Below are 26,713 nucleotides of genomic sequence, written 5' to 3'. Positions count from 1 at the left end.
TAGCAGCAGCAGCAGCAGACAGCATATTAAAAAGCAGAGACATTGCTTTACCAACAAAGGTCTGTCTAGTCAAGGCTGTGGTTTTTCCAGTAGTCATGTATGGACGTGAGAGTTGGACTATAAAGAAAGCTTAGTGCCGAAGAATTGATGCTTTTGAACTGCGGTGTTGGAGAAGACTCTTGAGAGTCCCTTGGACTGCAAGGAGATCCAGCCAGTCCATCCTAAAGGAGATCAGTCCTGAATATTCACTGGAAGGACTGATGTCAAAGCTGAAACTCCAATACTTTGGCCACCTGATGAAGAGCAGACTCATTTGAAAAGACCCTAATGCTGGGAAAGATTGAGGGTAGGAGGAGAAGGGGACAACAGAGGATGAGGTGGTTGGATGGCATCACAGACTCGATGGACATGAGTTTGAGTAAACTCTGGGAACTGGTGAGGGCCAGGGAGGACTGGCGTGCTGCAGTCCATGGGGTCGCAAAAAGTCGGACACGACTGAGTGACTGAATTGGCTGATTGCTTGAGGCCCCCAGCTCCCGTCTCTCTCTGGGCTTGTGCTTAACGATTGAACACCACTTTGCAGCCAGAAAGACCCTCTCCATCCATTCATGATTCACTGACATCCAAGGAGCCGTGTGTTTATATGATAGCTATAACATAAATATATTAGTTTCGAGCCAAGATAGTATTGCCTGGTTAGCTAAACAATCTTCTTTATATGCAAACTGAGATGGAGCCAATGGAAACATCTGTGAGTCTCTGGACATTACAGAAAAGCAGCTCCGCACTCAAAATGGGAGCATCTCGTGTTACCCCAAGCTTGCAGTATAGCAGCTTCTGCTCCTACATTGCTCACTAGCCATGATTTTTGAGTAAATCCCTCAGACTCCCCAAACCTCTGCTTTTTCACCAGGCAGTTAATATTTAAATCTTACTTCACAGGATTGTTGCATCAACAAAGAAAACATCAAGGAAGGAGTTTTTTTTAAAGGTCAAATCCCCAAAGCACTATAACTTTTGAAGTGATTATGAAACATATCATCAGAGCTCACGGATCCGCTGCAGCCCTAGCCAAGGCGTTAGGTCAACAAGCTGCTTGCTCAGTCTGTGCACCTAAGCGTTTATTTTTCCCCCAGAAACAGGGACATGCCCGGCGCCTTCAAAACTCATGTTAGAAAGCACGGATAATAAATTATCAGGCGAACAAAGGCTGAGCTCATCGAAAAGCTATTGCTGTGTGGGTAAATACAACCCCACTGTGTATTAAACAAAAATTAAACCCCATTTTCTTTTTTATAGTTAAGTTGCCATCAATTCAAATAGCGCGAACAAGGCAGTGGACACAGTTAATAGTCTGCAGACCGGCCGGGCCCGGCTTTGAAAGCATTTAAGCTTCCCTGAAGTACTGCTTGTGCCCAATTATAACTTACTACTTACCATCTTCATAATTTAAATCTGTCCGCCCCTTAGGGGGGGAATTTTTTGCTAATCAAAGCCATGAATGCACCTTTTTCCTTTTGACAGCATTAAATTAAAGCTAAATGGTTGGTTTTGAATGAGTTACTGTGAAGAATAAAGGCATTAATGAGGTAATTTCATTATGGAGACTCATCCAGGCCTATGTGAATACAAGGGAAGTAAGTAGAGGGGAAAGCTGAAAGCCTCGGAGGAAATTAGGGTTCCTTCCACCCTAATTAATGTTTGGGGGCATTTAGTACAGGCACCAAATTAACTGCTCCAAAGAACTCTCATTGAAAAAAAAAATACATTGTTGCCCTCCCGTATAATTAGGAGACAGCACAAGGCGCACCCTTGGCGAGTATAAAGCCAGCCTGTAACTGACGGCCCGGCCACAGAGAGCTGGCCATTAGGGATGGCGAGGCTTGAGGGAGCAGCAGGCGGACAATATAGGATTGTTTAGGTCCTTGGGCTCTGTGAGTTGTAAACAGGTAGCCGCTGAATGAGGAATTATGAGACTCCTGGGAGGCCTGTCTTCCCAGCAAAACAGTCTTAAATGCATCCAAAGGGAAGAAAGAAAGGTGAATAGGCCCGGCAGAGTTAGCAAAGAGAACGCTTGATGCTTGTCTTAAGTGATTACATGCGGCTCTGCAGGCCCCTCTCATTGAGTTATCTTTACACGGCTTTTGTCTCCTCTAATTGGAGCTGATGAGGTGCTAATTGGAGGCCTTTTTTAAAAGCCCACTACTTTAATCATTGGAAAATCTGGGGAGACTGGGGGAGTGGAGTTAATGAGACCAAAAAAAAAAGAAAGAAAACTTATAAAGTGTAGCTTGACAAAAACTCAAGCTGTCGTCTGTGTGGATCTGGGAGGGTGAAAGGCACAGTTTTGATGGGAAAGAAACGGGGACAACCGAGATACTTTCTGTAAAAATTCTTTCCAAAGCGTCTTTCCAAAGGGTTAGTAGCAGAGGAATAAGCTGGGTAGGATGGCTCTTCCTGGTCTTCAGTTATCATCATGAGCCTGAATTCAGGCTAAACCCTTTATGTTCCAACTCTGACTCCCTTTCGAAACTGTAGAGAGAGACTTGCAGGGAGACGGGCCTGCAACACACTGACCTGGGTCCCTCCTCTCAAAACACAAGCTTTTCCTGAACCCTTTGTTTGAGACTCGTCCTTTCTTCTGAATGCAGAGAGGACGCTTCATCTCAGTTAAATCACGTCGCAGGCACAGTGAAACGTGATGATGCCAAGGAAGCATGTGTTCTTCCAGAAACCCCTTATTGAGGGCGCCGCACCTGGCTTGCCAGCTCCTGTTCTCACAGGACCCCGTGGAAAGGAAGGATGCCGTGGAGACTCAGAGGTAAACATCAAGCGCGTGGCTTTCACAGGCTCCCACTCAACTCTCCCTTCCCCCATCCCTTGGAAGACTTATAAAGTAGGCCAAGGGATTGAGCACTTTATATATTATCTCACACTGTTGTCAGACACCTCGAAGGGTGATTTCCTGACGCATTGTAACTGACTTTAGGACAGTATGTCTTCCATTCCCAAGTATTCTTGTTTCAAAACACACTGCCTTCATGTAACATCCAGCCACACTTAGAGCCCAAAACTGATGTACCTCGAGTCGACCCGTAAGCACACGTGCAGAACCTTGTGGGGCTGCACTGCATCTTTGGGAAATGAGCTGATACATGTCAAGGGCTTGAAACAGTGGCTGGCATTGCAGTCAGGAGTCAGACATTTAAGCTGACACAAGAGGACTGAGGGTGAGAGGAAAACCTGGCAAGCAAAGTCTCCAACGGCAGAAACTCTGTGCAAGGAAGGAGATGCATGTCGCATTTGGTTTGAAAGCTAAGGACGTGTCTGGTTTCGGGGTGAGGGGATACTTCAAACAAACGTCAACTGTGTCATCCATGGGCTGAGAGGGCAGTCTGCTGGCATCCCTCATGAGAATCTGAGGGTCACAGCACCATAAGATCCGCCCGTACCACCGTTCTGCGGGTGAAGACGTGATGTGCTCACAGTCTCCCAGGTTGCCGTGAGTGGCACTAAATTCCGGACTTAAGACCTCGGTGCTTCTGAGATCAGCGCTTCTTTTTTCCCGTGATAATATGCAGCCCACGGGCCCAGAAGCCGGCCGGCCTCTTTCTCTGAAGCTCCTCCTTTGTATTTACACACCTATGCTGACACCTGGACCTATATATCGCTGCCCTGGTGGCTCAGTGGTAAAGAATCCATCTGCCAATGCAGGAGACCTGCGTTCGATCCCTGGGTCAGGAAGACCCCCTGGAGAAGGAAATGGCTACGCACTCCAGTATGCTTGCCTGGAGAATCCCATGGACAGAGGAGCCTGGCGGGGTACAATCTGTGGGGTCGCAAAAGAGTCGGACACAACTTAATGACTAAACAACAACAAAGACCCACATATCAGCCCCAATTTGGGGGGAAATTCTTTTCTCATTTTCCATGGACGGTTTGTACATTTGTGGGTCTGGGTGGGTCTCCATGAAACTGAGTTCCATATACATCAATGTCTGGGTTTGTGAAGTGTGTATTTCTTTAGAATATTTGGAACATTTGCTGCCTTTCAGACAGAAGTCTTTTCTGAGTTTACATCAAAGATCACCAGGTAAAAACAGTTTCAGTATAATTCTTTCTGAACAAGTACATTTGAGAGTTATATCCACCGAGAATACTTTTTATAAAAAGAGCATGCACTCTATGTCAGTTTTTTTTTTTTAAGTAATGACCAACTAGTATTACTATTTAATCTGGACAATACTACTCCAATTGAAGAGAATTCTGCCACTATTAAAATTCCAATAGTATTTAGTGTTTGTTCTCATTAATCAGATATTATCTTGAATTTTTATTCCTTTGAGGTGCCCAGATTTTGTTTCCACAATAACATGGAAGGGAATTCCAGGATTTTAAAACAAAAAAAAGCAGATTTATTTGATCACCCACGCATTTGGCATCCAGCAAATGCTGAGATGATTGCAAAGCGCCCTACCCCAAGCTGAGAGCTGAGGATAGGAAGGGAAGCAAAGTCTGACCCAGCCTGGGCCCCTACGGAGCTTGCTGTCCAGTTCAGGAGGCCGGCATTACACAAAGTTTTTCTAAAGGAATGCTTTGATTCCTGGTGCTGTGATAAACACGGTGGAAGAGAAAGCACTGCGTATGACGCGCAAGTAGGTGGGTGTTGAGGACAAGTTGTTCACCAGGGTCTCCAGGTGACACTGGGGCAGGTGCCTGGGAAAGAAACCCTGAGCTGCAGACAGCAGAGCCTCCCTTCAGAGCAGCTTCTAATGAGTTAACGAGCAGCCGGAGGCTGCAGGCTGCTGGGGGGAGGAGCAGGGGGGGGCGGGGGCGGGGGGGCGGGGGGAGGGCACAGCAAATCAGGAGCCGCACCAGATGCTGCAGCAGGAGGCGGGACGAGCTATTTGCCAGTTGGCTGCAGCTTCTGAAAGAGGAAGCAGAGGGTCATTCAATGCAGCCTCTACCAACTCTGGGACCATATTTTTTCACGATACTTTAAGAAATCAGCACATTGATCTAACTCTTGTGTTTTTGTTTGACAAATGAATTTGGTAAAATAACTTACCCAGACACAGAAATCAAACTGAACTTCATTACATAATTACTGACTTGATTTTATTGGATAAACATCATTATGTGAATTCTGGGGCACATGAAAGCCAGGAATTAAGATCTCAGCATTTTAGATTGAGAAGAAAATTTAAAGACTGTAGAGGCACCACCACCACCCCAATTTGATAAGGAAGAAATGACCCTAGAAGGTAAGTGAATTTCTTACGGGTCATGCCAGTGGCAAAATGAGAGAACAGGCCTCCTGGTTTACAATTCAGTGTGCTCTTAAGAACACCCCCACCACTTGGCTGGCCCATCCACTGGTCCACTGCAAACTTAAAATATACCCAGTGAAGTACATGAAAAGTTCCTGTCCATTACTACTAATCAAAGAAATGCTAATTAAGACCCAATGATTGGAAAAGTCTTATCAGAATGTGAGAAAACGGGGACTCCCCTGGGGGTCCAGTGGCTAAGGCTCTGAGCTTCCACCACAGAGGGCACAGTTCGATCCCTGGTCAAGGAACTAGAATCCTGCATGTTGCACGGCGCAGCCCCAGAATTGTTGTTGTTGTTTTTAATTTAAAAACAAAAAAAAGAAAAACTATCAAAGATTACCGGGATTGGATCAATAGGACTCAGGAGGCAACTTGAAGAGGCTCCCACTGGAGTGATTAGAGCATGATTAAGGGTAGTAATTGAAGTGATGAAAACACATCAAATGCGCTAAAGATAAAATGAAATGCTTCAACTGTGTTAAAAGCCATGAGCTCAAATCGAGAACAAACAGAAAAATAGTGACAGCTAATAACACAAAGATATAGGTCATTTTTCGAGGACCCCTGGGAACTATTTAGTTTGAAACTCGTTTGAAAAAAAATGAAAGAACCAAGCATTTCTCCTGCTCTTGTAAGAACTGTTGCTGTTGTTTAGTCACCAAGTCGTGTACGACTCTTTTAACTCCATGGACTGTAGCCCGCTAGGCTCCTCTGTCCATGGGATTCTCCAGCAAGCATACTGGAGTGGGTTTCCATTTCCTTCTCCAGGGGATCTTCCTGATCCAGGAATTGAACCCAGGTCTCCTGCACTGCAGGTGGATTCTTTACTGACTGAGCTAGGAGGGAAACCCATGGGGCTTATACCCATTTTAGTAAGGGGTGGGAGGAAACTTCAGGGAAAACAAATGACTGCTTAGAAATAGGGCAGAGGGAGAGGGAGAAAGGGAAGTTAAGAGAAGCAAACGGCTCTTTAGAAAGATAAACGGGCCCTTGGGAGAATAGGTAGGAAAAATGATAGTTTTGGTTGGATGGCATCTCGGACTCAATGGACATGAGCTTGGGCAAACTCTGGGAGATGGTGAAGGACAGGGACGCCCGGCGTGCTGCAGTCCACGGGGTTGCAGAGAGTCGCACGCAAGTAGGCAGCAGAACCAGAGCGTGATAGTTTTGTGGTGATTTTTGTTTGGGTGTGGTGCCTTCTGTTCTCCAAGAAGAGATTAGCTTTCCTTCAGGGGAGAGAATATGTGACAATCAAGTGCTTTTAGGTAGATAAGGAGCTTCAGGTGCAAACCCCAGAGTTGGAAGCACAGTCTGAGCACGTGTCCCAGAGATGCTGAACCGAACGGCAAGGGAGCCCAGTGGTTACTCTGAGATCTTCAGTTCCCAGATGCCCGAGTCCAGTTACTGAAATTGGTGTGTTGTCCAGGGAGCTCCCTCTGGCTGTGCTCTCTGACCCCTCAATATTCACCTCTTGTGCCACTCCTCACCCTCCTGCCTTCAGTGACAGTCGAGTTACCCCGCTGGCTCTCACGGCACTGCATTCTACTTGACTCCGACCTGATTTAGCCAAGTTCATGTTACATTTAGCTTTCAACAGGTCTATTAGCTGGGTATTTTCTCAAAGAGATGTTCATGCATTTTAAAGTGTTAGTATCCAGGTCATTAACAAAATATTACAAAATTAAAATACAACTAGCGACCACCTGCTAAACACAGAAGCGTCCCTTGAGGCAATACCGTTTGGTGTGTTATGTTATCCACTCTGGATTTTAAAGTCTTTTTTTAGACTGTGGTACAATACACATTACATAAAAGTCACCATTAGCGACATTCAGTACATTTAGAATGATGTCCAGCCATCACCAGGCTTTTCCAGGTGGCATGCATGGTAAAGAGCCCGCCAGCCAACGCAGGAGACGTAAGAGATGCGCGTTCCATCCCCGGGTCAGGAAGATCCCCTGGAGGCACCCACTCCGATGTTCTTGCCTGGAGAATCCCATGGACAGAGGAGCCTGGCGGGCTACAGGCCATGACGTCACAGAGAGTCAGGCACGACTGAAGCAATTTTGCACTCATCCCAGCACAGCCATCAGCACTATCAGTTCCTGGGCATTTTCATCATCCCTAAAAGAAGCTCTGTCCCCACGAACCAGTCACTCCCTATTCACCACCCTCCCCCCCCCCCCCCCCCCCCCCCCCCGGCCCTCTGGCAACCACCCATCTGCCTTCTGTCTCTATGGATCTGCCGACTTTGGAAATTTCATCTCAATGGAGTCACCCAGTGCTGACCTACAGTGTCTGACTTCTTCCCCTTAGCAGGTTTTCACGGGGCATTCCTGCTGTAGCACATATCCACGCTTTGCTCCTGTTACGGCCGGCTAACAGTCCATTGTATGGATAGACCACATCCTGCTTATCCATCATCAGTTAATGGACACTTGGGTTGTATCCCTTTTTGGCTCCTGTGACTATGCTGCTGTGAAGATTCATGTACAAGTTTTCTTCAAATTCCCACTCTCAGCTCTTTGGGGGATTTACCAGGAGTGGAATTCCTGCATCATACAGTAACTTATGTTTAAGTTAGCGAGGAATAGTCAAAATTTTTCCCAATGTGGGTGCACCATTTTGCATTCCCACCAGCAATATCTAAGGGTTCCAATTTCTCCACTTTCTTACCGACACTTTCCTTTTGTTTAAGAAAATTATAACCATCTCAGTAGGCTTTCCTTTAGAGTCTTTAAAAAACACAAATACGATTGTAGCAGTGCTTCTCAAAGTTTCACATACATATGCATCGCTTGGATCTCGATAAAATAGGACTCTGATTCAGTCGGTCTGGGGTGGGATCTGAGATCCTGTATTTCTAACAAACTCCCAGACAACTCTGGGCCTTCTGGTCCATGAGATTCGTTTATGGGGAAAGATTACAGAGAAAGGTACAGTAGACATCTGCTGGAAACCCCAGTCACCCATCTGCGATTATCAGTTCAGTTCAGTCACTTAGTCGTGTCTGACTCTTTGTGACCGCATGGACTGCAGCACGCCAGGCCTCCCTGCTATGATTAACAGGATGAAGTTCAAAGGACTCCCCATGTTCAGAAAGCCCCCCTAGTCCTTCCAGCTCTCACCCCACCACCCTCTAGCTTCTGACCATGCCCCAGTCACTCTGGGCTTCCTTCCTCGCCCCCAGGACTGTTGCTTTCTGTTCCCTGGGACAACCCCCCTCCCCGGTCCTCACTGGGCTGCTTCTCTGTCCCTCGGGGCTCGGGTCAGACACCTCTCCCATGGGCAGGCCCTCACAGTGGCCGCTGCCTAAAGCGTCGGGTCGCCCGGCCCACCAGCCGCGCAGTCGCCGTCTCAAACTCACTTCTGGTTTTCTGTTGTCACTTGTTTTGCAGTATTTATCAGCATCGCGATTTGAAATCTTCTTTTTTAAAAAACTGTTGATCGGTTTACTGTCTCTTTCCCCGGACTAGTGTGCAAAACTCGGAAAGATCAGGGTCTCCTCCGTCTGCCTCACTGCTGTCTCCCTAATGCTTAGAGCTGTGCTCACGCAGACAGCTGCACAGTAAATGTTTACTGCATGAACGAATGGGTTGGTTACCGTTTTAGGCCTTTCTTGCACGGCTCTCTGTTTTTAAGATGTGGCTATGCACGTTGGCTTCCCTGGTGGCCCAGACTGCCTAAAGCGTCTGCCTGCAGGGTGGGAGACCTGGGTTTGATCCCTGGGTCAGGAAGATCCCTTGGAGAAGGAAATGGCAACCCACTCCAGTACTCTTGCCTGGAAAATCCCAGGGATGGAGGAGCCTGATAGGCTACAGTCCATGGGGTCGCAAAGAGTCAGACACGACTGAGCGACTTCTCTTTCTTTCTTTTCTTATGCACATTGGAAATTTAACTTAGAGCAGATAATACAAATTATTACAGTAATTACAGGCATAGAGCATCTTGCTACAGACTTGCATATTATTTAAATTTAGCTTCAATTTTTCTCTAGAGCAACCCCTAGGAATCTGAGGGGGATTGATTCCAGGACGCCCACAGACACCAAAATCCAAGGATGTCCAACTCATTTGTATCAAACGGCATGCACACTCTCCTATATACTTTAAATTATCTCTGGATTACTTATAATACCTAATACAATGCAAATGCTATGTTGATAGTTGCCAGCAAGCAGCAAATCATATTTTGCTTTCTTAGAATGTTCTGGAATTTTTTTCCCCAAACATTTTTGATCTGCAGTTGGTTGAATGGGAGGATGTGGAACGCATGGATGCGGAAGGCCCACTGTACCTCCCGCCTGGCCTGTTCATGGTCTTGGCTCTCAAGTCTGCTTGCCTTCCCATCCCAGTACTTTTGTGTCTGTTTATCTAAATACTCAGAGAAAGGAAAACAAGATGCCCCCTTACCTCTGCCCGTTCCACTTCCCTTTATAAACACGCTCGGCTGTGCAAACATCTCCGCTGAGTCATCTCTTTCCAGTCTGAGCTTCCTGCGCTGCTCGCATAAAGAGGCACGTTTTCCGCACTCGAGAGCCTTCACTGTGTGATGAAGTGTTTTCTGTTTCCCTCGGCGGAGCTGACATCTTGTTTTCTCTTCATGGATTTGGGCCTGAAGACTCCAAGTTTCTTTGGCATTTCTCTGGGGCCCTGCTTGTCTCTTGGGGACCTTACTCAAGTCTCGCCTCCCCCAGAGCACTCTGAGTTTTACCCCCAGATAGTTTCCTTTTTTGAGGTGGGGGACACACCCCGTGGCTTGCAGGGTCTTAGACCCCCGACCAGGGATGGAGCCTGGGCCCCAGCAGTGAAAGCACCAAGTCCCCACCTTTGAACTGCCAGAAAATTCCCATAGATTCCCTTTCTTAAGCTTTTATTTTATATTGGAGTACAACCGATTAACCAGTTTGTTGTTCCATGTCCAGTTCTAACTGTTGCTTCCTGACCTGCGTATAGGTTTCTCAAGAGGCAGGTCAGGTGGTCTGGTATTCCCATCTCTTTCAGAATTTTCCACAGTTTATTGTGATCCACACAGTCAAAGGCTTTGGCATAGTCAATAAAGCAGAAGTAGATGTTTTTCTGGAACTCTCTTGCTTTTTCCATGATCCAGCAGATGTTGGCAGTTTGATCTCTGGCTCCTCTGTCTTTTCTAAAACCAGCTTGAACATCAGGAAGTTCACGGTTCACGTATTGCTGAAGCCTGGATTGGAGAATTTTGAGCATTACTTTACTAGCGTGTGAGATGAGTGCAATTGTGCGGTAGTTTGAGCATTCTTTGGCATTGCCTTTCTTTGGGATTGGAATGAAAACTGACCTTTTCCAGTCCTGTGGCCACTGCTGAGTTTTCCAAATTTGCTGGCATATTGAGTGCAGCACTTTCACAGCATCATCTTTCAGGATTTGAAATAGCTCAACTGGAATTCCATCACCTCCACTAGCTTTGTTCATAGTAATGCTTTCTAAGGCCCACTTGACTTCACATTCCAGGATGTCTGGCTCTAGGTGAGTGATCACACCACTGTGATTATCTGGGTCATGAAGATCTTTTTTGTACAGTTCTTCTGTACACCTCTTCTTAATATCTGCTGCTTCTGTGAGGTCTATACCATTTCTGTCCTTTATCAAGCCCATCTTTGCATGAAATGTTCCCTTGGTATCTCTAATTTTCTTGAAGAGATCTCTAGTCTTTCCCATTCTGTTGTTTTCCTCTATTTCTTTACATTGATAGCTAAGGAAGGCTTTCTTATCTCTCCTTGCTATTCTTGGAACTCTGCATTCAGAAGCTTATTATCTTTCCTTTTCTCCTTTGCTTTTCACTTCTCTTCTTGGAACAACAGACTGGTTCCAAATAGGAAAAGGAGTACATCAAGGCTGTATATTGTCACCCTGCTTATTTATTTTCAGAGTACATCATGAGAAGCGCTGGGCTGGAAGAAGCACAAGCTGGAATCGAGATTGCTGGGAGAAATATCGATAAGCTCAGATATGCAGATGACACCACCATTATGACAGAAAGTGAAGAGGAACTAAAAAGCCTCATGATGAAAGTGAAAGAGGAGAGTGAAAAAGTTGGCTTAAAGCTCAGCATTCAGAAAATGAAGATCATGGCACCCAGTCCCATCACTTCATGGCAAACAGATGGGGAAGCAATGGAAACACTGAGAGACTTCAGTTTTGGGGGGCTCCAAAATCACTGCAGATGGTGATTGCAGCCATGAAATTAAAAGATGCTTACTCCTTGGAAGGAAAGTCATGACCAACCTAGATAGCATATTGAAAAGCAGAGACATTACTTTGCCAACAAAGGTCCATCTAATCAAGGCTATGGTTTTTCCAGTGGTCATGTATGGATGTGAGAGTTGGACTGTGAAGAAAGCTGAGCACCGAAGAATTGATGTTTTTGAACTGTGGTGTTGGAGAAGAATCTTGAGAGTCCCTTGGACTGCAAGGAGATCCAACCAGTCCATCCTAAAGGAGATCAGCCCTGGGTGTCCTTTGGAAGGAATGATGCTAAAGCTGAAGCTCCAGTACCTTGGCCACCTCATGCGAAGAGTTGACTCATCGGAAAAGACTCTGATGCTCGGGGGGGATTAGGGGCAGGAGGAGAAGGGGACAACAGAAGATGAGATGACTGGATGGACGTGAGTCTGAGTGAACTCCGGGAGATGGTGATGGACAGGGAGGCCTGGCGTGCTGTGATTCGTGGGGTCACAGAGAGTCGGACACGACTGAGCGACTGAACTGAACTGAACCGCTGATTAACAGTGTTGTGATAGCTTCAGCCAGACACCAAATGGACCCAGCCATACACGTGGGAATATTCATAGGTTTCCTTTTGTTTTTCTCTTTTTTTTTGTCAAACTTGGTCCTTCATTCTTTCATTATTAAAACAATTTCCTAAATAAACCATCCAGTCTTCATAAATCCCATCAGCTTTTACATCTGTTTCAGGGAATCCTAGGGATTCCCAGGTGGCGCTAGTGGTAAAGAATCCACCTGCCTAGGCAGGAGACATAAGAGACCTGGGTTTGATCCCTGGGTCAGGAAAATTCCCTGGAGGAGGGCGTGGCAACCCACTCCAGTATTCTTGCCTGAGAAATCCCATGGACAGAGGAGCCTGGGAGTCCACAGTCCCTGGGGTCGCCAAGGAGTCAGATGTGACTGAAGCAACTTAGCACATGGAATCCAAAGACTAGCTCCCAATGATTAGGAAATCTGTCCTCTTTCAATTTAGTGTCACATTTAAAGTGAATTCTCGCTCTCCATTTCCTGTCACCTACCCCTGATCAGCATGGGTTCACTTTCCTTTCTCACACACTCAGATCCGCCCTGATGGAAGGATTAGCTCCAAAGGATGTAGCTCTCGTCAGATCCCAAAACACATCAGCTCAGTTCAGTTCAGTTCAGCCGCTCAATCGTGTCCAGCTCTTTGCGACCCCATGAATCGCAACACGCCAGGCCTCCCTGTCCATCACCATCTCCCGGAGTTCACCCAGACTCCCGTCCATCTCATCCTCGGCCGTCCCCTTCTCCTCCTGCCCCCAATCCCCCCCAGCATCAGAGTCTTTTCCGATGAGTCAACTCTTCGCATGAGGTGGCCAAGGTACTGGAGTTTCAGCTTCAGCATCATTCCTTCCAAAGAACACCCAGGGCTGATCTCCTTTAGGATGGACTGGTTGGATCTCCTTGCAGTCCAAGGGACTCTCAAGACTCTTCTCCAACACCACAGTTCAAAAGCATCAATTCTTTGGCGCTCAGTTTTCTTCACAGTCCAACTCTCACATCCATACATGACCACTGGAAAAACCATAGCCTTGATTAGACGGACCTTTGTTGGCAAAGTAATGTCTATGCTTTTCAATATGCTATCCAGGTTGGTCATAACTTTTCTTTCAAGGAGTAAGCGTCTTTTAATTTCATGGCTGCAATCACCATCTGCAGTGATTTTGGAGCCCCCCAAAATAAAGTCTGACGCTGTTTCCACTGTTTCCCCATCTATTTCCCATGAAGTGATGGGACCAGATGCCATGATCTTAGTTTTCTGAACGTTGAGCTTTAAGCCAACTTTTTCACTCTCCTCTTTCACTTTCATCAAGAGGCTTTTGAGTTCCTCTTCACTTTCTGCCATGAGGGTGGTGTCATCTGCATATCTGAGCTTATCGATATTTCTCCTGGCAATCTTAATTCCAGCCTGTGCTTCTTCCAGCCCATGCGGGTCTTATTTTCCCAGTAAGGAAGTTGGAGTAAATCTTCACCAAAATCTTTCTTGCTCCTTACCCTCTTCTGCCTTAGCCCAGAAGTTCACTGCTTTCGGCTTCTCATCTCTTTCTTGACTTGGTGAGTATGAATGCAAAGCTTACCCTGCCGATGTGTCCCCAAATCCTTTCATCCGGGGGGGTTACCGGCCACACCGCTGGCCTCGGTGACAAGTCACCTTCCGCGTTTCTAGCTCTCCTTCTTGTGACTGACCATCCAAAGCTGCGGCACCAGATGTGTGTCCAGCTGCGCCGACATCTCTCTCGGAGTCTGGGACCCATTTCTGCTCACTTACCTGCCTCCTCCACTCCTCTGTGAGTGCCTGCTGCCAGAAACCAAATTTTACTCATCTCTGTACCACCAGCCTCTAGCACAGTGCCTACCTCACACTAGAGTCTCAATAAAGGTTTTAGAATATTGAATATATTCACTGGATGGCCAAAACATTCGTCCGGGTTTTTCCACCACACGTTATGGGAAAACCTCAAAGGTATGTTTTGGCCAACCCAGTGCCATGACTTACAAACCAAGAGACCCAGGGCTGGTGAGACAGTTCATAAGCCCTGAAAGAGAGTATAGAGTTGAGTGTGAAGTACGGCTCAGTGAGCTTTCAGAACAGGGAGTAAATGAGGGCTCAAGAGTTGTAGAAAGTTTCAGAGAGAGTGTAAGACCTAAACTTGGCCATTGGGGAAAAAAAGAGAGAGAGAGAGAAACCCTTAAGGCAGCAGCGAAGGTGCTTGCATTTTCCGCCGCGCCCTCCGAGCTTTCTGAGTGGGCAGCCTTTGTCTGTCTTTCTCATCGTACCCCAGCCTCTCTCATTAGGTCGGCTGCATGTTCCGCGTCCACCTTTCCCAACCTGGCCTGAAAATCCTCTTCGGGTGCTTATCTGCACAGCCTCATTTTATTTTTTTAGCCCAGCGTGAGATAGCAAAGGCCGATGCATAATGCCATTTTTGTCTCTTCTCCCAAAGGTCTCTGGGGCCACTCTTCCAGCCTGGTCTGGTTACTGAGGCTGCCCCTCTGGAAAAACAAGGCTGTGGGGTAATTAGGTCATAGAGGGACTGAAACCCGAGGGTCCCGCTGGAGGCAAGGCTAAAATTCATAAACAGAGATGGGCACAGCTCAAATTCAAGACAAGCTAATTTTAGATCCGTGGGCTCGCTCCAGCAAGATGGTGACAATTACATCCTTTCTCGAAATGCTTTGCCTGGGCTGGCCTTTGAAGTGTTTATTTTCCGTCACTGAATCATTCAATAGCAATATAATTGTTATTTTCATTTCCCTGGTTCGAGCGATGGGTCTAAGAGCCAGTCACCATTCCCAGTTCATTAACCGACTGGCCTTCGAATTAACAGCCCCTCCATTGGGGGTTGCCTTGGAGACAAAGCTTCCTGTGGGTAATCCAAGATTATCTAGCTCTTTATCCTGCATGTGACCCTTAATTACTTGCTAAATTAGAATGGTTTTCTGAAAATCACAAGCGGGGGTTAATACGTTCTTCCAGAGCTGGTCAAGCTAAGATGACACTGAATTCACAGGGAATTCAAGTGACATGATCCCTGAAGGCGTCTCTTTGAGGAAGAAGATGAACTCTCCCCCGGGGAGGCGCTGCCCCCCATAAAGCCCTGTCACTCACTGCTGCCCTGCCTGCTTTTAGAGCTGGGGTTTAATCTCCTTGGGACAATTCACTATGTCAATATTGAGCAGATTCATTCTGGTCCTGGAGCCTGAACCCATTTGTCTTTCGTAACCAACTGCTTTCAATTTAAGTTCATATTATTATTTTTTTTATCATAATTGCAGGGTTTTGCTCTATGCATTTACACAAGGTCAAGGCTTCATGGACCAATTACGGACAAACAAGGGAATGGAAGAAACTATTTAAAAAAAAAAAAAAGTAAACATTTTAGCGGGGGAAATGGGGGCCCTAGAGTATCTTCTCTAACATTAGACAGGCCTCAAAGGGGGATTAGGGGGAAGGAGGAACTCTTAGGATGTACCTAATGAGATGCCCCTTCACATGGCTTCTCCCCAAGTAAAATATGAGCAAATACAGGTGTTAAATGAGATTTGTCATGAAAGCTTACATTTAGCATTGCTAGGTTTTTATTCATTCAGGCTGTAACGAAATTTTTTTCAGGTCTGAAACATTTATTTTTTGTTTTTTCATTAAACAAATATTTTCATGCCGTTACATGATTAAAGTATTCCTTAAGCTTTATTTCTCATTGTCTCTGGCAAGTTAAGGATATCCACATTTTTGGCAGTCCTTCCATCAAGACACTGGACCTATGTGTTGTACAAATTAGATACATTATGAGATATAAATATACTTCCAGTAAATTGAGTTAATAAAGTGAAAAAGGGAAGTTGGTTAATATTATTGAGTGTCATTCCAGAAGATTAAAAAACTGTCTTAAAATCTTAAATAGTATTAGTAACCCTCAACATTAAAGTATCAAACTCAAAATACTATAGTCTGGAACCTCACAGGCATCCATCCAAAACGTGTTTAGGAAATTCAACTGAATTGAGTTAGAAATAAACCTCATTGATGATTTGGCACCCCAAGTAACTCATTCAGATTCCTGAAGGTGTGTCTGCAAACTGCTAAAACCCGACTCAACCAGAATGCTTGACTGATTACATATAAAGCTTTGTGTGCCCATGGTTATATCCCTCGGCTGTGTACCACCTTTAAACATATTTAAGCATCTATTGTGTATATCACCCTCATTTTGTTCAACTGTAGTAGTCAGAATAAGAATTATTATAAAGGTCATTTGAAAATCACTTTATTACATCTGCCTATAGCTTAATCATGGTAAGTCTGAAAAACAAGGAAATTGACTTTGACTATGGTACCCTTCAGTTAGCCGTCAAAATGATTTGCTTTTAGAGAGGTCTGGTGAAGCTTGGAGCGGTTACCCATGGAAACTGAGTTTTTTGTTTTTTGTTGTTTTTTTTTTTCTGACAGTGTTTTTAAGTAGTTTTGCTCAAGACTTGTGGTTGCCAAGGGAGAAGAGGGTGGAATATGGATGAATTGGGAGTTTGGGATTAGCAGATGCGAACTAATATACAGAGAATGGATAAACAAAGTCTTCCTGCAGAGCACAGAGAACTATATTCAATGTCCTGTGATAAGATTCTCGTTGATATATGACAGAAAACCACAAAATTCTGTAAAGCAATTATCCTTCAATTAAAAAATTAAAAAAAAATAAGATAAAATATCCTGTGATAGACCGTAATGGAAAAGAACTTTAAAAAGAACATTCATATATGTGTATATGTGTGTATATATATATATAACCGAATTGGTGGCGTGGTGGTAAGGAATACTCCTGCCAATGCAGGAGACCAGGGTTCGATTCCTAGGTCAGGGTTAAATCCCTGGGTCACGAAGATCCCTTGGAAGACGAAATGGCGACCCACTCCAGTCTTCTTGCCTGGAGGATTTCATGGACAGAGGAGCCTGGTGGATTTCAGTCCATGGGTTCGCAGAGTCGGACACGGCCGAGCGTGCACACACATAAGCACGTGACTGAAGAACTTTGCTGCACAGCAGAGATTAACACACTACTGTAAGTCAATTATACTTCAAAATAGTCATTTTTTAAAAGCAAGTCTTGTTCAACATTCCTTGAGGTCTGTTCCAAATGACAGAAAGCCTGCAGTATATTATTGCTGCTGCTGCTGCTAAGTCACTTCAGTTGTGTTGGACTCTGTGCGACCCCATAGACAGCAGCCCACCAGGCTCCCCCGTCCCTGGGATTCTCCAGGCAAGAACACTGGAGTGGGTTGCCATTTCCTTCTCCAACGCATGAAAGTGAAAAGTGAAAGTGAAGTCACTCAGTCGTGTCTGACTCTTAGCAACCCCATGGACTGTAGCCCACCAGGCTCCTCCATCCATGGGATATTCCAGGCAAGAGTACTGGAGCGGGGTACCATTGCCTTCTCTGGCAGTATATTACTAAGTGCTGTGTAAAAAGGATTCTATAATCAAATCACCTTTGGAAATGTTTATTTAAATCAAAATTAATTGGGCTTCACCAGTAGAGAGCTTTTATGAGATTTTTGCACTTTAAAAAATTCAAGTCTCCTAAACTGATTTGCTTATATTGAATAGAATTCTTATTCTCATCATACCTAACAGCATCTCCTAACACTAGTGATATTTAAGCACACTTTGGGAAAATACCTTTTTATATTTTTTTACACACTTTGGGTAACAGGTGCAGATACAACCAATTAAAAAAAAACAGGGGATTAAGCATTCCATTATCACATCCTCACCTATAAAACGGTACCCCCATTAAAAGTATCCTGAGAAGAATTTAAACATATCGCTTTGTAGTCCTGCTCTAGCAGTTATCCACTATCTGCTGGGAGAAAAGAATGATTCCATAAGCCAAGGGGAGAGGGGACCCAGAAAGGAGAGCAACTGTTGTATATAAAGACTTGATCCAGCTCCATGACGACCTTCCTTAGAAACCTAACATCTTGTATCACTGTTGATCAAAACCTGATTATTTCACTACAGTCTAATCTTGAACTGAAAACTCTTTGTTCTTGTAATTATATTTTCATGTCCTCCTAACTTAGATCACTCTTACACTCTGCCTCTTTCAGTTCAGTTCAGTTCAGTTCAGTTCAGTCGCTCAGTCGTGTCCAACTCTTTGCGACCCCATGAATCGCAGCACGCCAGGCCTCCCTGTCCATCACCAACTCCCGGAGTTCACTCAGACTCACGTCCATCAAGTCAGTGATGTCATCCAGCCATCTCATCCTCAGTCGTCCCCTTCTCCTCCTGCCCCCAACCCCTCCCAGCATCAGAGTCTTTTCCAATCAGTCAACTCTTCACATGAGGTGGCCAAAGTACTGGAGTTTCAGCTTCAGCATCATTCCTTCCAGAGAACTCCCAGGGCTGATCTCCTTTAGGATGGACTGGTTGGATCTCCTTGCAGTCCAAGGGACTCTCAAGATTCTTCTCCAACACCACACTTCAAACGCATCAATTCTTCGGTGCTCAGCCTTCTTCACAGTCCAACTCTCACATCCATACATGACTACTGGAAAAACCATAGCCTTGACTAGACGGACCTTAGTCAGCAAAGTAATATTTCTGCTTTTGAATATGCTATCCAGGTTGGTCATAACTTTTCTTCCAAGGAGTAAGTGTCTTTTAATTTCATGGCTGCAGTCACCATCTGCAGTGATTTTGGAGCCCCCCCAAATAAAGTCTAACACTGTTTCCACTGTTTCCCCATCTATTTCCTATGAAATGATGGGACCCCTCTGCCTCTTTAATAATCAATAAAATCTATAAGACAGTATCATGTTCTTGCTTAAACATGTGTAGGAGACACTGTTGGTTGCCTTCTGATCTTTCATGTCAACCTTCTTCCTTCTGAACTGAGCTACCCCCACTTTCTACCCCCACCCCCACTTTGGCTAGATATTCACACACACACAGCTCATGTGACTGGGGGGCCAGCCCCATCTTTATCTCCTAGGACAGATCATGATTTGTCTAAGCCAGTGATTCTCAATGTGTAGACAAACAGCATTAGCATCACCTAGAACTTGTTAGCAATGCAAATTCTTGCATCCTAACCTCAACCTGGAGAAGGCGATGGCGCCCCACTCCAGTACTCTTGCCTGGAAAATCCCATGGACAGAGGAGCCTGGTGGGCTGCAGTCCATAGGATCGCAAAGAGTCGGACACGACTGAGTGACTTCACTTTCACTTTTCACTTTCATGCATTGGAGAAGGAAATGGCAACCCATTCCAGTGTTCTTGCCTGGAGAATCCCAGGGACAGCGGAGTCTGTGGGGTTGCACAGAGTCGGACATGACTGAAGCGACTTAGTAGCATCAGCAGCAAACTCAACCTACTATGTTAACTAGAAATGTTGGGGTGAGGCTCCCCAGGTGATTCTGAACCCCACTGAAGTTTGAGAACCACTGTTCTTAACCAGGGGGGTTTCCCAGGTGGTGCTAGTGGTAAAGAACCTGCCAGTCAACACAGGAGACATAAGAGGGTTTGATCCCTGGGTCAGGAAGATCCCCTGGAGAAGGAAATGGCAACCCCCTCCAGTATTCTTGCCTGGAGAATTCCATGGACAGAGGAGCCTGGCGGGCTATAGACCATGGGGTCGCAAAGAGTCGGACACGACTGAAGTGACTTAGCGCACACGCATGTTCTTAACCAAACCTGGTGATCCCATGCTCTTTGCTATAACTGAGTCAGTGCATGGTTTTTCCCTGGCTACCACTAATGGTCCAGAGATGGACACGTAACCGGACCTCATCAGATGACGGGCAGAAGTGTTATTTCGAGGTTGGAAGAGAGATTTTCTACCTTTCATGGAACATGAGGAAGTTTCCACCATCTTAGAACTTCGAGAGAAGCCTGAGGACAGGAAAGTCAACCAAAGGTAGAACCAGGGACATTTGCGATGCAGAACAGAGTCTTCCTGCGCCTTCCCGCAGCCAGCCCCACTTCCTACCTCTAACTACAGCTCTGCCCAGTGACAGGCTTCCCTACTGTTTCAGCTACTTCACACGGAATTTTTTTTGTTCCTGCAGCTGGAAACATCCCATTTATGAAAATGTCATAATAATTTTTTAGAGATTAACCTGAAATATCCCAGGAAGTTGCATTCCCCCTACTCTGCCTCCAGTGTAGCGGAACACTCAGTTATGTTTGATGAATGGATATGAATCAGTGCAAGCATGCGTGAATGAATGACCACATTAAAGAAGCAAGCAGACGATAGCATCTTCATTACTCTTATCAAATACAATGGATTCAAAGTCATTATGAGGTCCCACCAATTGTCAATCCACTAATGCAAGCAAAGAACTAGCAAGTAACCGTAGTCTTAACACCATTTTTGCTGCAACCAAGTGAAATCCTTTCCAGCTAGCTTAAGCAAGAATGAGGATTATCATATGGAATTCTAAAGTGACTGAAGTGTCTCATAGAGCATAGCTTATACCCCTGACTGTTTGCTAGCAAGAACAGTGCCTTTGGGGATTTCCCTGACTGTCCAGTGGTTAAGACACTGACCTTCTGATGCAGAGGGCACGGGTTTGATTCCCTGGTCAGGGAACTAAGATCCCACACGCCACGTGGCTCAGACAAAGAAAAAAAAAAAGAATATGTGCCTTTTGTGAGAGGAATATTTGAGAGTTCCCATTTCTCTATATACTAGCCAATATTTGATATTATCATACTTGTAAATTTTTACTAGTCTGATGACTAGGAAATGATATCCCATTGTTTTAATTTCAACTTTTCTGACTTAATTCACATTAGTTGGGAATAACATCTTAACATTTATTTCTTGGCATTTCAGATTTCCTCTTGAGGAAATGGTCTATTGTAATCTTTTTTTTTTTTAATTGCATTGTATGCTTTTTTATTCATTTCAAGGAGCTCTTTTTCCTTTCTGGATATTGATCTTTTGCCAGATTTATGCATAGAAATTATATTCTTCCTGTATGTGATAATTTCTCCCAGTTTGTTAAGCGTATCTTTTGTTGAATAAAGTTTTTTTGTGTGTGAATTTTCAGTAGGTGAGTTTGTGAGTCTTCTTTATGAATCAAGCTTTTGTGTTTGTTTGAAAGAAGCATTTTCGTACACTGAAGTCATAAGTATATCCACTTATATTTTCTTATAAAAGATTTTACTTTTTCACATATAGATATTTTGTAAGGTTTCTTTATTTTTGACCGTGCTGGATCTTTGCTGCTGCAGGCTCTCTCTAGCTGTGGCGAGCCGGGGCTGCTCTCCAGGTGCGGTCCGAGGGCTTCTCATCCTGGAGGCTTCTCTTGTTGCAGAGCGCTGCCTCTGGGCACGTGGCTCAGTCGTGGTGGCTCTTGGGTCTGGAGCTCTAGCTCAGTACTTGTGGTGTGTGAGTTTACGGCCCCAAGGCTTGTGGGATCTTCCTGGACCAGGAATCGAACCTGTGTCCCCTGGATTAGCAGCCAGATTCTTAACCACTGGACCACCGGGGAAGCCCTCACATGTAGATTTTTAATCCACTTGCAATTTAATTTTGTATAAAGTGCAGAGTTTGAAATAATACAGTTTTAGTATATGCTTGCTGTTTTGGAGAGGGGAGAGGAAAAGCTCCCCATTCTGACCTCAACTGCTTAAAGCAGTTTTTGGTCTGGTGGGAGATTTGCATTGCTGGAGATTTAGTGTTGAGAAAGTATTCTCTTTCCAGCGTCATCTTGCCATAAGTGCCACACGTTTAAAGAATTACATAGAGAATCCATTATCTATTGAGCTAGCCAATAGCGGACAAATTTTTATTAATGCCTCACATGTCACTGAGCTTCCCTTCAGTTTCCATGTTGAATACACTCCAGCATTCCAAAGGGCTGCAGAAGACTTTGCCTCTAGGGCATGGAGAAAAAGAACTCCTAAAAGCTCTGGTTCAGTTCTTCTTTAATACATAGTGGAGGGGCACGATTATCCCCTATCTATGTGCAAGCCGCCTTTCTTTACATGGAACTTTGACTCCCAGTTTAAATGTTTTGCTTAACCCTTCTTTGATTGGCCTTTGTCATTCTGCACTGGGAAATCAATATCTACAAATATTTATTTTGTGGTCAAATATGGTGCAGAATAAAGAGACTCACAGACTTGGAAAATGAACTCATGATTGCCGGGAGGGGTGAGGGGAGGGACAGTTAATGACTTTGGGAAGGTCATGTACACACTGCTATATTTAAAACACATAACCAACAAAAACCTATTGTATAGCAAAAAGAAATTTAATTTTACTGAAGTATAATCTAACTACAATAAATAAATTTTGAAAAAAAGTCGTGCAGAATGTCACAGTTCAGATAAGAACATTTTCCTCCCCTCTCCATTTCTTTCTTCTTCTGCTTTCTGTTCTCCTGCCTATTTTTTCTTCCCCTTCCCCCCACCGCCCTTAACGGTACCTGGAATTTGTCAAGGAATGAAGGGTAATGTTTTGTCTCAGCAGAAGTATAAAGGGTCATATAAGAAGAAAGGTTAATTTAAACAAAAAGAAGAGTTAAACACTTCGGGTTTATGGTGAACAACATATCTTCTTTCAGGTGCCAGGGCTAATTTTACACTTACCAAGATGTTATGTACATTTTAAAAAATCTCACATTTGGGTAAAATTCCAGATTTAAAAGTATATTTTAGAAGTTGGAAAGGGGTCAGTTAGTTTATTTAAATGTCACAGGACCAAGAAAAGTATCTTCACATATACTGACTGCTTAAGACAAATAATATTTGATAGGTTATGGATACCTGAACCAAACTTGACATAGTAATACACAGACAACTGATGTCAACACATCCTGTGCCAAACACAGCATCATTCTCCCTTAACTGTCCTAACCTAAACTGCATCCGGAACAGTTCTTAGCTATATTTTATTCATTAGCGTGAAGGTAACTATGAAGAAATTAAATTGCAATTTTGATTATATCAATAACTGGCGAATTCTTTAGCACTAACTACTATAGCATTTGTAATGCAATTAAAATAAACCAAATTAGTCATATTGGCTCTGCTCTTTTCAAATCTGTGGCATGATCCAGAGGCTATTCATACACTGTCTTGCTACGTACCTAAAAGACGTCAGGCAGTTTATGATACTATGAGGTCACCAGTTCTTCAGTGTTCACTGTTCAAATCTGACTGCATTTGGGTGCATTTTCTTACCTTAAGGAGAAAATAAGAGCTGGGAAGAAGAGATGCACAGTGTGTCCTGATGAATGCAACCGTGATGAGACTGATTTGATGGGGCCGAGTTAGGCTTCTCTTTGCTGTTAGTGGAGGAGGGAAAAGGTGTTACCAGAATAGGTCATGTTTACTGAGAGCTTACGGGTTCAAGGTACTAAATTCTTTCTAAAATATAAAATCAAAAATGGCAGAGGTACTATTATTAATCTCCCTATCTAGATGAGGAAACCAAGCTTCAGAGAGGCTAACCATCTTGCCCAAGACCACACACTGGGAAGGCCAGTGGTCATCCCCAGCTGGTTGACTCCAAAGCCTTTGTCATCGCTGATTTATAATTGATGAAAATTGGGAGAAGAGCTTTTAAGATGTCCAATATGTTATTTCAGGGAACATAGTCATTGAAGCTGAAAAAGAGAACTGTTTTTAGGCATGGAACAGGTAGAGAAGAGTAAATGAAAACATTGCGTTAATTCCCAGGCGACTCAGACGGTAAAGAATCTGCCTGCCAGTGCCGGAGACATAGGAGACACGGGTTTGAACCCTGGGTTGGGAAGATCCCTGAAGGAGAAAACGGCAACCCACTCCAATATTCTTGCCTGGAAAATCCTAGGGAGAGAGGAGCCTGGTGGGCTTCAGTCCATGGGGTCACAAAGAGTCAGACACCACTGAGCACAGCACACAGCTACAGCTATGCTTACCCCCAAAACGGTCTCTGATACACAGCAGCTCTCAATGCTGGAGAAGGCGATGGCAGCCCACTCCAGTACTCTTGCCTGAAAATCCCATGCACGGAGGAGCCTGGTAGGCTACAGTCCACGGGGTCACGAAGAGTCAGACACCACTGAGCACAGCACGCAGCTACAGCTATGCTTACCCCCAGGACGGTCTCTGATACACAGCAGCTCTCAACGCAGGTGCACTGTGTTAGCAGGATTGCAGGTAACAATACCAGAAACAGCGGCTTAAAGGAGTGAGTCTTTTCTCTGAAGATACAAGACTGGAAATAGGCAGACGTCTCCTGCCAGAGGGGCTCATGAAAATTGTTAAAGACGGGGCACCTCTAACTCCCCGGGCCATCATTCTTAGCAGCCACAAGATGGCTGCTGCCCCACACTGCACACAGGTTTCAGGCAGAAAGAAGGACAAAAAAGGAAAAGCAGAGCCTTTATCTCATGAGGTTGTAACTGTTTATTTGGTAAGTGACTCCTTCCTTAAATATTTCTACGTACCCCTCATTAGATACCCAGCAGGCTGGAGAAACAAATATTTCAATAAGCTAACATGCTATATAAAATAAGCTACAATGATGTATTGTTTAACACAGGGAATATAATCAATACTTATTTATATATTCAATGTTATATACTTATAACATCTATAAATGAAGTATAATCTTTAAAAATGGTGAATCACTATATTGTACACCTGCAACTTATATACTATTGTACATAACTGTACTTCAATTTAAAAAATTTAAATTAAATAATATGTGCAGAGCCCTCAGTGCAATTTCTGGCATATAGCAAGTGTCCCTTAAGGGTTTGCCATAAAGAGTGACATCAACGTTTCCTTAACAAATACTGATTGATTCTTTATGAAAGACATAGAGTTTGTTCCCACGGAGGTGAACGAATTGGAGATAAAATGATTAATCTATGAACTGAAAACCCTGGAGAGCCTGGGGCAATGACCCACACATACTATACAGACAGTGTTTGTTCTCGTGGTTGCTGAGGTGGGAATGAGAATGTACTTTCCTTTAGTTACATCTGGAAACTGAAGAGTGCAGAACTGGAAATTCATACTCAACTTTAAGATTTGATTTGATTGAACAAAAGAGATTTAATAAGAATGGGCCATGAATCTGGAGATAAGTTGGAAGGTCAATGGAAAATAAAATACTGTGGTCATGCAGTTCCAAGGGCCCGGTGGTACTCACAGCCCACATTTAGAGCTCATGAAATAAACTATTTAAATCATACTGCTTATTCTCCTGAGAAGGCAATGGCACCCCACTCCAGTACTCCTGCCTGGAAAATCCCATGGACGGAGGAGCCTGGTAGCCTGTAGTCCATGGGGTCGCTGAGGGTCGGGCACGACTATACTTTCACTTTCACTTTTCACTTTCATGCATTGAAGGAAATGGCAACCCACTCCAGTGTTCTTGCCTGGAGAATCCCAGGGACGGAGGAGCCTGGTGGGCTGCCGTCTATGGGGTCACACAGAGTCAGACACGACTGAAGTGACTTAGCAGCAGCAGCAGCTTATTCTCACCTTCCATGAACCAGGAAGCAGGTGCTCTCAGACCAGAAGCAGCCGCACCTTGACCTTGGAATTTCCAGCCTTCACAACTGAGAAATAAATGTCTGTTGTTTAGATGGAGGAAAAAAAAAAATCATACTGCTTGTTCACAGATTTTTTAAAAATTCATTAAGACACATTTATGAAAAACAAAACTCTGGATGATCGTCAGTATTTTGACAATATTTTTCGAGATAAGAAAAAGAAGGTTCCCCTTTATTTTTTACGTATTTATGTTCGACTGCGCTGGGTCTTCCTCGCTGCAGGGGCTTCTCTCTAGTTGCGGTGAGCAGGGGCGCCTCTCTGGTGGTGCACTGGCTTGGACCGCGGCTGCTCTTCCTGGGCCGCCGGGCACCGGCTCAGGCGCAGCAGTCCCGAAGTAGGGGCTGGGCTTTCCTGCAGCATGCGCAGTCTTCACAGAGCAGGGATCGAACCTGTGTGTCCTGCATTGGCGCGCGGATCCGTTACCACTGAGCCACCAGGGAAGCCCCAAGGTTCCCCTTTAAAATGCAGAACTTATTTGTTGACTCATAAAGACCAATACTATCTCAAATGTCGTTTATATGGTTCCCTCCCTTCGCAGCTCGTAATCCCTCCTATCATACACTCGGTTTTATTTGAATGCATTATTGCTACGGTTTCAAAACTTGGAAAGCTGTTGGAATCAGATTTTGAGAAAGGTAAAGGATGAGTGATAAATTGAGGCCTGAATCAACACCAACCAAAAGATCCTAGGTCTCTCCAGGCCCGTGGATTGCTGGTTGCCGGTTTGAAATGCCCTAACACGGGCTGGTGGAGCTCAGCTGGTTAGGACCAGTAATACTCGCGATTATGCCTTGCTGCAGGAAAGACTTGTTTCTGCGAAGCTCACGTGCTGAACACCAGGAACCGTACATTTGGTATCACATCAAAAGGAAGGCCTTTCTCCTAACTAACGCTGTTAGTTTGGCCAGGGGAGGATTGATGCGGTGGGTTCCGCAGGTGTCAGGGCTCCAGAATTCTAAGATATGTTAAACGGCAGAAGGCAGCGTCTCACAGGTACGCCTCGAGTCTGCACCTCCAACCCTGCACGGCACGCTGTA

General features: G+C 44.7%; 1 long non-coding RNA gene across 2 annotated transcripts in view; it reads right to left on the bottom strand.

The window, feature by feature from the left end:
- Positions 1–23,421, bottom strand: part of LOC138428398 (uncharacterized) — a 38,415-nt gene extending 14,994 nt beyond the window's left edge. The window contains exon 1 of one of the 2 annotated variants that reach the window (XR_011252428.1): positions 23,310–23,421. This is a non-coding gene — a long non-coding RNA (uncharacterized lncRNA). The remainder of the gene's footprint in view (positions 1–23,309) is intronic. The other variant, XR_011445989.1, reaches the window with a different exon arrangement.
- Positions 23,422–26,713: the final 3,292 nt, after the last annotated feature.

The sequence above is a fragment of the Ovis canadensis genome, chromosome 23 (genome assembly GCF_042477335.2).
Source record: "Ovis canadensis isolate MfBH-ARS-UI-01 breed Bighorn chromosome 23, ARS-UI_OviCan_v2, whole genome shotgun sequence".
NCBI lineage: Eukaryota > Metazoa > Chordata > Mammalia > Artiodactyla > Bovidae > Ovis > Ovis canadensis.
This window is presented reverse-complemented; position numbering and strand designations above follow the sequence as displayed.